The sequence below is a fragment of the Eriocheir sinensis genome, chromosome 31 (assembly GCF_024679095.1).
Source record: "Eriocheir sinensis breed Jianghai 21 chromosome 31, ASM2467909v1, whole genome shotgun sequence".
Taxonomy (NCBI): domain Eukaryota; kingdom Metazoa; phylum Arthropoda; class Malacostraca; order Decapoda; family Varunidae; genus Eriocheir; species Eriocheir sinensis.
Window position 1 is genome coordinate 9,306,241 of NC_066539.1, and position 11,429 is coordinate 9,317,669.

An 11,429-nucleotide genomic window follows, 5' to 3' on the forward strand; every position below is an offset into this window, starting at 1 on the left:
TTCGCTTACGATTGCAATTGAAAAACAAAGAAATTTGAAGTGAACAGTGTCATTTATCGTGTATACACTATTATTAGAAAATATATGAAATGCAGACTCATTACACTTGTTAATTTTACTGTTGGAGTTTTTTGTACATAGTAAAAGCAAACAGAAAAAGAAAACTGAGATTATCCTGTTTTATATATATATATATATATATATATATATATATATATATATATATATATATATATATATATATATATATATATATATATATATATATATATATATATATATATATACGTGAGCAAATGTAAATATCATACAAAATAATAATCAGACGCCGTGAATAGGCAACACATGTAAGATTTATTATGCCAGAAGAGATCAAAGTAAAAGATGAAACAAGAAAACGAGTTTAGCGGTGTGTAATGGAACACACACACACACACACACACACACACACACACACACACACACACACACACACACACACATTTACGACCTACACACGTACTTGGTTAATGTCTGTGTGCAGGTAAGACGCCGGATTCCTGTTTAATGCGTTCAGAAGACGGACAAGAAATGAAATATGAAAAAAATACGACAAAAAAAATTGAAAATGGACGAAAAAAAGACGAGAAAAGAAAAGAAAATGAAAAAAGGAGAACAAGAAGAGGAAGAAGAAGGAGAAAAAATAAGAAATAGTGAAAGAAGACGAAGACGACAATGATGACCATGACAACGGACAATATGAAGAAAAGTTATGATTCAACATACACACACATATATATATATATATATATATATATATATATATATATATATATATATATATATATATATATATATATATATATATATATATATATATATATATATATATATATATATATATATATATATATATATATATATATATATATATATATATATATATATATATATATATATATATATATATATATATATATATATATATATATATATATATATATATATATATATATATATATATATATATATATATATATATATATATATATATATATATATATATATATATATATATATATATATAGATATATATATATATATATATATATATATATATATATATAGATATATATATATATATATATATATAGATAGATAGATAGATAGATAGATAGATAGATAGATAGATAGATAGATAATATATATATATACAGATTTATTTTTTTTTACAGCTAAGGAGACAGTTCAAGGGCGTAAAAAAAAAAAAAAACGCAACTCACTGCTCCCGAACAGAGGTCAAAGGAGTGTCCAAAAAGAGAGGTCAATTTCGGGAGGAGAGGTGTCCTGATACCCTCCTCTTGAAAGAGTTCAAGTCGTAGGCAGGAGGAAATACAGATGAAGGAAGATTGTTCCAGAGTTTACCAGCGTGAGGGATGAAAGAGTGAAGATGCTGGTTGACTCTTGCATAAGGGGTTTGGACAGTATAGGGATGAGTATGAGTAGAAAGTCGTGTGCAGCGGGGCCGCGGGAGGAGGGGAGGCATGCAGTTAGCAAGTTCAGAAGAGCAGTCAGCATGAACATATCGATAGAAGATAGAAAGAGAGGCAACATGGCGGCGGAATTTGAGAGGTAGAAGACTATCAGTATGAGGAGGAGAGCTGATGAGACGAAGAGCCTTTGACTCCACTCTGTCAAGGAGAGCTGTGTGAGTGGACCCCCCCCACACATGAGATGCATACTCCATACGAGGGCGGACAAGGCCCCTGTAAATGGATAGCATCTGTGCGGGGGAGAAGAACTGGCGGAGACGGTACGGAACGCCCAGCCTCGAGGAAGCTGATTTAGTAAGAGATGAGATATAAAGTTTCCAGTTGAGATTTTGAGTTAAGGATAGACCGAGGATGTTTAGTGTTGAGGAAGGTGATAGCTGAGTGTTGTCAAAGAATAGGGGATAGTTGTTTGGAAGATTGTGTCGAGTGGATAGGTTTAGAAACGGTGTTTTTGAGGCGTTGAAGGACACCAGGTTTTTCTTGCCCCAATCGGAAATAATAGTAAGGTCTGAGGCTAAGCGTTCTGTTGCCTGCAGCCTTAAATCGTTAAGTCCCTGTAGGGTGGGTCTTCTATTAAAAGAAGTTGAGTAAGGCAGAGTGGAATCATCGGCGTAAGAATGGATAGGACAGTTCGTTTTGGAAAGAAGATCATCAATGAACAACAGAAAAAAAGTGGGAGATAGGACAGAACCCTGTGGGACACCACTGTTAATAGGTTTAGGGGAAGAACAGTGACCGTCTACCACAGCAGAAATAGATCGGTCAGAAAGGAAACTGGAGATAAAGGTACAGAGAGAAGAATAGAAACGTAGGAGGGTAGTTTGGAAAGCAAAGATTTGTGCCAGACCCTATCAAAAGCTTTTGATATGTCCAGCGCAATAGCAAAGGTTTCACCGAAACGGCTAAGAGAGGATGACCAAGAGTCAGTTAGGAAAGCAAGGAGATCACCAGTAGAACGCCCCTTGCGGAACCCATACTGGCGATCAGATAGAAGGTCAAAAGTGGAAAGGTGCTTTTGAATCTTCCGGTTAAGGATTGACTCAAAAGCTTTAGATAGACAAGAAAGTAAAGCTATAGGACAGTAGTTTGAGGGATTGGAACGTTCACTCTTCTTAGGACACAACAACAACAACAACAACAACAACGTGATGAAGCGAAGGCAGTACAAGAACAAAAATAATAAAAGCAAGAAGAAGTTACAACTCAACAGCACACAAACTTTCCGTTAAGTTTTCGCTTTGTTTTGCGTTAGTAGGAAGGTATACTCACACACACACACACACACACACACACACACACACACACACACACACACACACACACACACACACACACAGATCCGAGGCTAAACTGCAATCACTCACTCTCGGAGGGTTGCTAAGGGCGTGTGTTGCAGCAGCTTTACGCTTCTTGCCCGTGAGCCATGTGGACGAAAATCAATAAGCAACAAGTGTCTACGTGACGGTGACGGTGCTGGTGCTACTGGTAGTGGTAGTGGTGCTTGTGTTGGTGGTGGTGATGCGGGTGGTAGTACTGATTGTAATGGGGATGGTGATGGTGAACAAGTTAAAAGGTAGATGAATATAAGGTACTATTTTTATGCCTACTCCAAAATGCAAACGTATTCAAGAGTCAAAGTCATCTCAGTAAGTGACTCATCAATGACTAGAATACCGTCTGATAGATTAAACGTATTTGACATTACATGATTGCCTATTTTATAATCTTTTAATGCCTTACGTAATGGCAGTGGCGATGGCGTTGGTGGAAACAACAGGAAGAGGGACAGGGGAGAGAGAGGCATGGGCTGGTGGCAAGGTTACAAAGGAAAATGGCCTCGAACATTTTATTTGTTTATGGTGAGGGAAGGAAAGTCATTTGTCAGGCTGAGGAGGGAGAGAATGAGGTGTAAAGACGTTGTTATGGGTCTTATTAGGCCTAAAGGTGAGGTGGGCTGTGGCGGATGGATGGAGGAGTGAGAAAGGGAGAGAAAGAGAGAGAAAGAGGGAGAGAGAAAGGAGATGGTAATTGGTTCAGGGGGTGTTAGTATGGGGAGGTGTTTTGAAGGAGTGAGATGAGGTGAGGTATGATAAAGGGAGGAGGGCAGTGAGGGCTGTTTGTTGTCAGTGGTTAGTGTCATGAACGGAATGGGATGAGGTGATATGTGGAGTATGTACGTGGTAATGGGTTCATAGGCGATGGTAGGTATAAATGGGTGTTTTCCAAATGATGGTATGAGGTGAGGTGTGGTAATGGGTTTAAGGCGTGGTTCGTAAATGGGAGTTATTTTTAACTGATAAAAATACGAGGTGTGAGGAGGTGACTTCTTTGCTTTGGTAAGGTAGCGTCGCAGCGCATGCATGAAAACCTTGTGATAACCATGACGTTTTGTTGATACTATTAAATTATTAGTTGCATTTGGATGAAAAGATAAATCAGAGAGATATTATTTTTGGAAAAAAAAGTTGGATATATCTGGTCCTTGATTAAGATAAATTCGGAATTACCGTTTACCGTTTAGCGTTTACTGTTGATGAGGTTTCAGGCCCTGCTCCACTGTCAGCGCAGCGCTCCGCAGGGCCGTCAGCAATAATGATGTTAGCCTCAATAATAATCCTCGGTATACACTTATTCACAACGTCGTAGTGAGTGAGTGAGTCTTAATGGCTTTCATGGATAACCTACTGATGTCCTTTTAATAAACATTGCATCTATATAGTCACTTGGCCATGTTTTCGTTCGTGCTAATCACAATATATTCCTTTTTATAGTATCACAAATATCCATTGTTTCATTTTCCATTTATCTGATATTATCTTTATATTATCACAGTTCAATGTCCAACGATTATTTCCAACTCACTGAACATTTATAACACACAATCTATCTTCGAGTCTCAAACACCAATTAATAGCCATGATGGGTTGTGTTACGAATTCTCTCAAATTCAGTTTGAAGAACTACGCAACACTGGTCATTCGCTGAGTGGTTGATTTCAGGCTTCTTGTACCTCACACAATTTATGCATTTCCTCTCACCCATGGAGCAATCTTTTGATTTATGATCACCAGCGCACTTGCAACATTTTGGGGCTTCTCCATTGTTCTTGGCAGTCCAGTTGGCCTCAAGATGACCGTATCTTTGACAATGGTAACATATGATTGCATGGTATCTATCTCTCACAGTGTACACTCCCCATTCTAGTTTTATCTTGTCATGATATATATGAATCTACTCTCTAACAGCTGGATCACATTTCAAAATATAGTGCATTGTGCCACCAGCAGCAGGCTTACTAAAAATCTTCCCAATTTTCCCCTCAACTCCAGGAATCGAGTGTAGGAACTCATTCCTGTTTAACAGTGTTTCAATTATCTTATCCCCGGTCTCCTCCTTATGCACATTGCAGATCATGATATTTGGCCTTAGTTTTCCTACACTTTTTGTGCTAACTTGCTCTACATTTTCCAATTTCTGAGATGCTTCATTCCTTGTGTTCTCATAATCAAATTTCATAACAATGTAAACTCCATTCGTGAATCTTGAATCAGTAATCTGAATGCCTTGCAATGCCTGGGAAACTTCCTTTTTCAACTCAGTACCCTTTTTGTCTTGATCAGAGGCCTTCACGGCAAGGAGTTTTTTCTTCCTCTTGCGTCTGGCTACGTCAGCAAAATGGGCGCGACCCGACTCTGCCTGCTCATCACAAATCACGCCTACCACCTCACTCAATTCCTCCTTGACACTGGACATCCGAGATTCAACCTCATCTTTAACCACAGATATTTCTTTAGATAATTCTTGCTTGAATTTATCCAATTTTTCAACAATGTCGGTAGCGAGAGACGCTTTATGAAGACATGGAGTGCAAATCCAATTTATTTTAGGTACATTATCCTGCTTGACTCCATTCAAATTAGCACACTTCACCACCTTGGACACAAACAGCATGCAGTCCACTTCTCACCTGCAAAATCTTCACAGCCACAACAGGAATCTCTCAGACTCCTGGTTCTGCCCGCCATTGTCGACTCAGCAGTTCCAAGGAGCGAGGATCCTCCTTCGCCGGCACGTCCTCACCCTACCCCTCTTACACAAATTTTTATTTACAAGGAACCTTCATTTTTCTTTATAGCAATAAGATGTAGGAAAATGATCTTAATATGTGCCAGAACAGCTGCAGAAGGAGTCATTTCGTCACTCTCCCTAATGATACTTCTTTTTCATTTAGAACTGACAGAACGTATCGGCGTGGAGGGACAGGACGGAGGGGGAGGGAGTGAAATAAAGAGGAAGATAATATAAGAGGGGAGAGAGTGCGACAGACTGACAGATAGAGAAAAGGAGGAAGAAAAAGGATGGGCAGTGAAAAAGATAAAGTTAAAACAAAAAAAAAACTGGAGGCTATGATGAAAACTTACTAAAAGCAGAAAGATAAATAAAGAACCCTGAGAGGAATAAGAGTGGGGCGGTAGGCTGTAAGAGCTGAAACAAAAGGGGGAAAGGAAAAGGGAAAAGGAATACAAAACACATGTATGGAGGCTGAGTTTTCATATAGCTTAGACCACTCCTATCCCCATCCCCCCCCTTTCCCTCTAAGACCAAGCCTATACAACTACAGCCGTCTCCTGCATCATTAACACAATTAGACTCAAGGAGGGGCGAGGGGGCGACCCACTCACCAACCCCGAGTGATTCCTGGAACACCTGACCGAGGGGGACAACAGCAAGGGGGGGGGGCTGGGGGACGGGGGGCCATGGAGAGTGAGAGAGAGAGAGAGAGAGAGAGAGAGAGAGAGAGAGAGAGAGAGAGAGAGAGAGAGAGAGAGAAACCGAAACAGTAAACAAAAAAAAGAAACACCGAGTAAACATAGGCAGACCAACAGCAGACAGATGGACAGACAGAGACAGACGGACAGAGGCATAATGGGAAAACAGACAAAGACAGTAAAAAAAAAAAAAGAGTCGTAGTCTGGCAGACATGCTGATAGACGGACAGAAAAACAGAAAATCAGTTGAAAAAGCAGAAAAAAACAGACAGACAATCAAGCAGGCGGACATATAGACAGATAAACAACCAGAAAATACAAGCCGACAATAGGCAGAGAGAAAATGGGTCAATAAACAGACAGACAGACACACAAACAGACAGAGGAAAAGGTATTGAACAAGGAAAAAAGGATATGAAAAATGAAAACAGAAAAATGATGAGAGTATTGCTGTATAAAACTGGAGTTGAGGGCAGATAAGGACGAAAATATATATATGATGTTTTAAAGATGTGAAAAGGAGCAAAATAAGTCTGCATACGAGTAAAGGGAACATTTGCAGCAAAAAGATGAAATTGTGATATATGTGGACGTGTACAGTTTTTTTTTCCTCTATCAGGATCTCCCTCACGAAAAAACAACAACTGTAAAGCAGTGGAATTAGTAAAAGAGTGAATGTTAGGAGGAGACACAAATTAAGGGAGAGAACAAGTGAAAAGCAACAAATAAAAAACAATAACATTTAATTGGTTTCGGAGTCCAGTAACAACGAAAAATACAAAGGATGCAATAAAATGAAAAAGAGAGAGAGAGAGAGAGAGAGAGAGAGAGAGAGAGAGAGAGAGAGAGAGAGAGAGAGAGAGAGAGAGAGAGAGAGAGAGAGACAGAGAAAGAGACAGAAGCAGGTAGCAGTGAGAGAAAAAGGGAAAGGAAAAAAAGGCATGGGGGGGGGGGGGGATATGGGAAGGGAGGGACGGAGGGGGAAAATATGACGTCAGGGAAGAAGGAGGAGCTTTTAGGCAAAATGTCGTTTTGAATGTTCACTTCCAGGACTTCTCTTGAATTAAATACACACACACACACACACACACACACACACACACACACACACACACACACACACACACACACACACACACACACACACACACCGTACGAAAACCACAAGTAATTGTTACTTTTTAACTTTTATTTTTTTTTTATCTTTTTTGATATATGTTTGTGCTTCGAAATTTTGCTTTTCTATGACTGTGTTGGTCTGTATGTTTGTCTTTCTCTTTTAAAATAAGTGAACCAATTACTCAGGGCAACCGTATAGAAAAATTCACCTTTGCTTTGAAAACAGACCAAGACTAGAAAACGAGAGCAATCTCAACCTAAGAGGGAATAGCATATTTAATTTGATCTTTTAAATATACGTTATTTTTTGCAGTAGCCTAAAACATTCATTGTATTATTTATGAATAGAATATTCGCATCAAGAGCGAGTGTTCTTAGATCGCAGACCTCCGACAAGGACAATACCTCAGCAGCGCCCGTTCTACCTGACAAAAAATGTGACTCCATTGACCAAATGCGCTCCAAATATTATGGGTTCTTCATCGGCTCATGGCACACTTTTCCACGAGGTTTTATTTATTGGGCCATTAATTTCATGGCGCTGGAACAAAGCCAATTTTTGTTGCATTCTATCGGAACGGTGCTGGACCGCCCCCCATGAAGCAGCAGACCTTCAGCTTCATGGTGCCCTCTTGAAGCACTCATAGTGTGCCGGACCACCTCCCAGCCTCTGCGGGTACCCACTACAGGCCCTCATGATCTCTAAAAGTACATGCCGATTTTTCCATATGGTTGCCCTGACATTGGTTCACTTCTTTTTTTTTTCCACCATTGTCTGCCTTTATCGAACGTTTACCAAAATCCAACAGTATGAAAATTTGGCTTAGTTTTTTTTTCTTTTTTGCCTAATCATGCATATCGACAAACTAACAAAACATAGCACCGAAAACAAAGCCTCCTTGTCAGAGGTAATAAAAACTCTCCCACCACAAAAGGGACACCCGCGCCCCAGCATCCACGGCTCACCTCGCCTTGCTGCCTCGCCCTGACCACGCCACTTTAATTCGCATATGACCCTGGAACAGCTGGGCCCGGCGGCAGTCACGGTGGTCATGGTTACTGAGGCTCTAATGCGTGACACCGCCATCCTAACCTGCAAATCCAGCCTCTGAACTCATCCTGGCAGCTTACAAAGGCCCGCGCTGCCCTGAACCATGCATACGGATACTCACGTTTCCAGCTGTTGTTCCTTCTGCTTCTATGGCTGAGTCGCAGAGTTGGGGCTTCGGGTGGCTGTGGGAGAGTGTGGAGAGGCAGCACAGAGGAGGTCACTGAAGTAAGGCACCTCGCTTTCTGTGGGTTGTGTCCGATGTGGTGTCAAGAGGACGGCAGCGTCAGCGGGAGGTCTGGCCTGCGTGCGTGCGCGAGTCCCCCCTCTTAGTTCTACGCAGATCTCCGTTTTCTGTGCGTCGTCTGGGAACTGGTGGAGGGCTGGAGGCTGATATTCCAGGGAACGAGGCGCACCGCTCGCTCGGGGGGGCTTCATTCGACGAGGAATCAATTTTCGATCTTATCTCCCTAAGCCCCTGCGCCGGTGGTGGTGGTGGTGGTGGTGGACGGCTTGTCACTTCCAGGAACAACAGACTTGCTTGTGTCCTCACTACCGCGCCCAGAACAATAGGGACGAGGAGGACGATTAAGGGAAGGAGGAAGAAAGGGGAGGAAGGGGAGGGCGATTAGGAGGAGAAAGAAGAGGAAGTAAAGGAAGGACGATTAGGAAGAGGAAGAGAAGGAAGGAAGGGGAGGACAATTAGGGGAAGGAGGAAGAGAAGGAAGGAGGAGAGGAACTGAATAACTTAAGGAATAACTTGGGCCTATTAGGGGTTCCTCGCTGTGCCGTGTCCAAAGCCATGAGGACGAGAAAGAGAACGATTAGGAAAAGAGGAAACTGAAAAAATGAGGAGGGAAAAGAATGGAACGAGAAGCAAAAGTGAGGAATGGGAACGGAGATAGCGATTAAGAGGAAGAAAATTAAATAAATGAAAGAGAGGAGGAGCTGGATTGAGGAATAACTTAAGCTCATTTATGTGTCTTTATTGCCGTGCCCAAAGCGATGAGGACGAAGAAGAGGACCATGAGGAGGAGGATGAAGAAAAGAATGAGGAGGGAAGGGAATTGAAGGAGAGGAACACGCAGAAGTGAGGGACAACTTCTAGGCTTGTTAGCATCTCTTCACAAAGAAAAGGAGGCAGGTGATTAGGAGGAGGAAGAAGGGAAGAGATAGGGAAGGGAAGGGAAGAGAAGAGAAGAGAAGAGAAGAGAAGAGAAGAGAAGAGAAGGAAAGGAAAGGAAAGGAAAGGAAAGGAAGGAAAGGGGAGGGACGGGCAGGGCAGGGACGGGCAGGGCAGGGCAGGGCAGGGCAGGGCAGGGAAGTGAAAAGAAAGAAAAGGAAAGGAAAGGGAAGGGGAACTGTAGTTGGTTACTGGGGGTATCCTGTGTGTGTGTGTGTGTGTGTGTGTGTGTGTGTGTGTGTGTGTGTGTGTGTGTGTGACTGTGGGAATTACCGGGGATTTGAGAGAAGGGAAAGTACGTATACATACCTAACTAAGAAACTAACCTGACTAAGAAAACTGAGTCACACTTGTCTTTATATATATTTTTGTCTATCTTTATATCTACTTCTCTATCTGTCTATATATCTACTAATTTATTTGTTATTTTAATCACATATTTATTCATCTGTGCACTGGAAATAGTTTTGTCCACTTTATTATTATTATTATTATTATTTTTTTACTTAATGAGCTCAATTATGTACTGGTTGTGTTTTCTTAGTTATTTGTTTATTTATTTATGTATTCATTCTCTCATAAGCAAAATATTTTGTTTCATCGGGGGAGAAGTGTTCATGTTCATTTATCTGCTGTTTCTTCTATATATTTATCTAATTATTTGTTTACATATGAAATTTCATACTTGTTTTTGTATTGATGTATTTACACACACACACACACACACACACACACACACACACACACACACACACACACACACACACACTTATTCCTCGGTCTATGCGGCGGGTATTGTTTTCTCGTCTTATCCTGTTCATTTATCAGCGTCGGGGCCTCGTGTGGGCGAGGGAGCGTCGGGGCGGCCGCATGTTATGTTTACAGAGGTTCCTTTTAAGGGCCCGCCGCCACCACCTCCGCCCGCCGCCGCGCCTCCTGATGCCCCTGTGACAGTGTGAGGTGTGTGAGGCGCGGCCGAGGCCCAGCACTGGAGCGGGATCTTCAATCACTCGCTGCTCCCCTGCACCTGTGGATGCTGATGGTTGTGGCTGTAGTGGTGGATTTGAACTATTTTTTTGTGTGTGTGGAGGTCGCTTTTTATGTGTTCTCAGCCGCTGCACCTGCGGATGTCCTGGTGAAGGTTGTTGTAGTTGTGAATGTGAGCAGTGGTTCCCAAACGCCCCGTTTTGCCTTTTACGTAACCCCGGTGTTGCCACACCCTTTTTTTTATTGTATCAGACTATAGTTACTATATGGCTACCCTGTAGCTACTTACCAACAGTTCAGGTCTGATACCACGTGCCGCACAGTTACATAACACACCACCGTCACATACAACAGCACAGACACACAACATGCATCAGCAGTACACAACACAACTATTCAACACGCTACACAATCACACACCAGACTACAACACTGATTTTGAAAAAAAAATCATGATAAAGTTCTCATGGAGGGAGTAATACGCGTCTCGACAGTGAGAGCAAAATATATTATGTGTTACTAAAAGAACAATCACTCAGGATAAAGTACAGTGAGATAAACCTTACCATACCATGTATAAAGATGAAGGAGGATCGATGGGGGGAGCGAAGTGAGTGATGCCAGCAGTCACCCACCACTCAAGTCAGCATGTGATCACTGCGCTGTGCAACACAAGACATGGAAGTAGATAGCGATGACGGGTAGACTTAGCTTTGAATTTATTTGTAAAAGTTCAAGCTGAAAGTCATTCCCAGAGGAGCTTCGTTATACTTGTTTTTATCAAAGGTAGT

The 11,429-nt window shown here is 41.6% G+C and overlaps 1 protein-coding gene across 1 annotated transcript in view; it reads right to left on the reverse strand.

Moving 5' to 3' along the window:
• The window catches only part of LOC127005890 (uncharacterized), a 38,855-nt gene extending 29,905 nt beyond the window's left edge, over positions 1–8,950 (reverse strand). The window contains exon 1 of the mRNA XM_050875232.1: positions 8,593–8,950. The gene's annotated coding sequence lies outside the window, so the exon portion shown is untranslated. The remainder of the gene's footprint in view (positions 1–8,592) is intronic.
• Between the last annotated feature and the right edge of the window lie 2,479 nt (positions 8,951–11,429).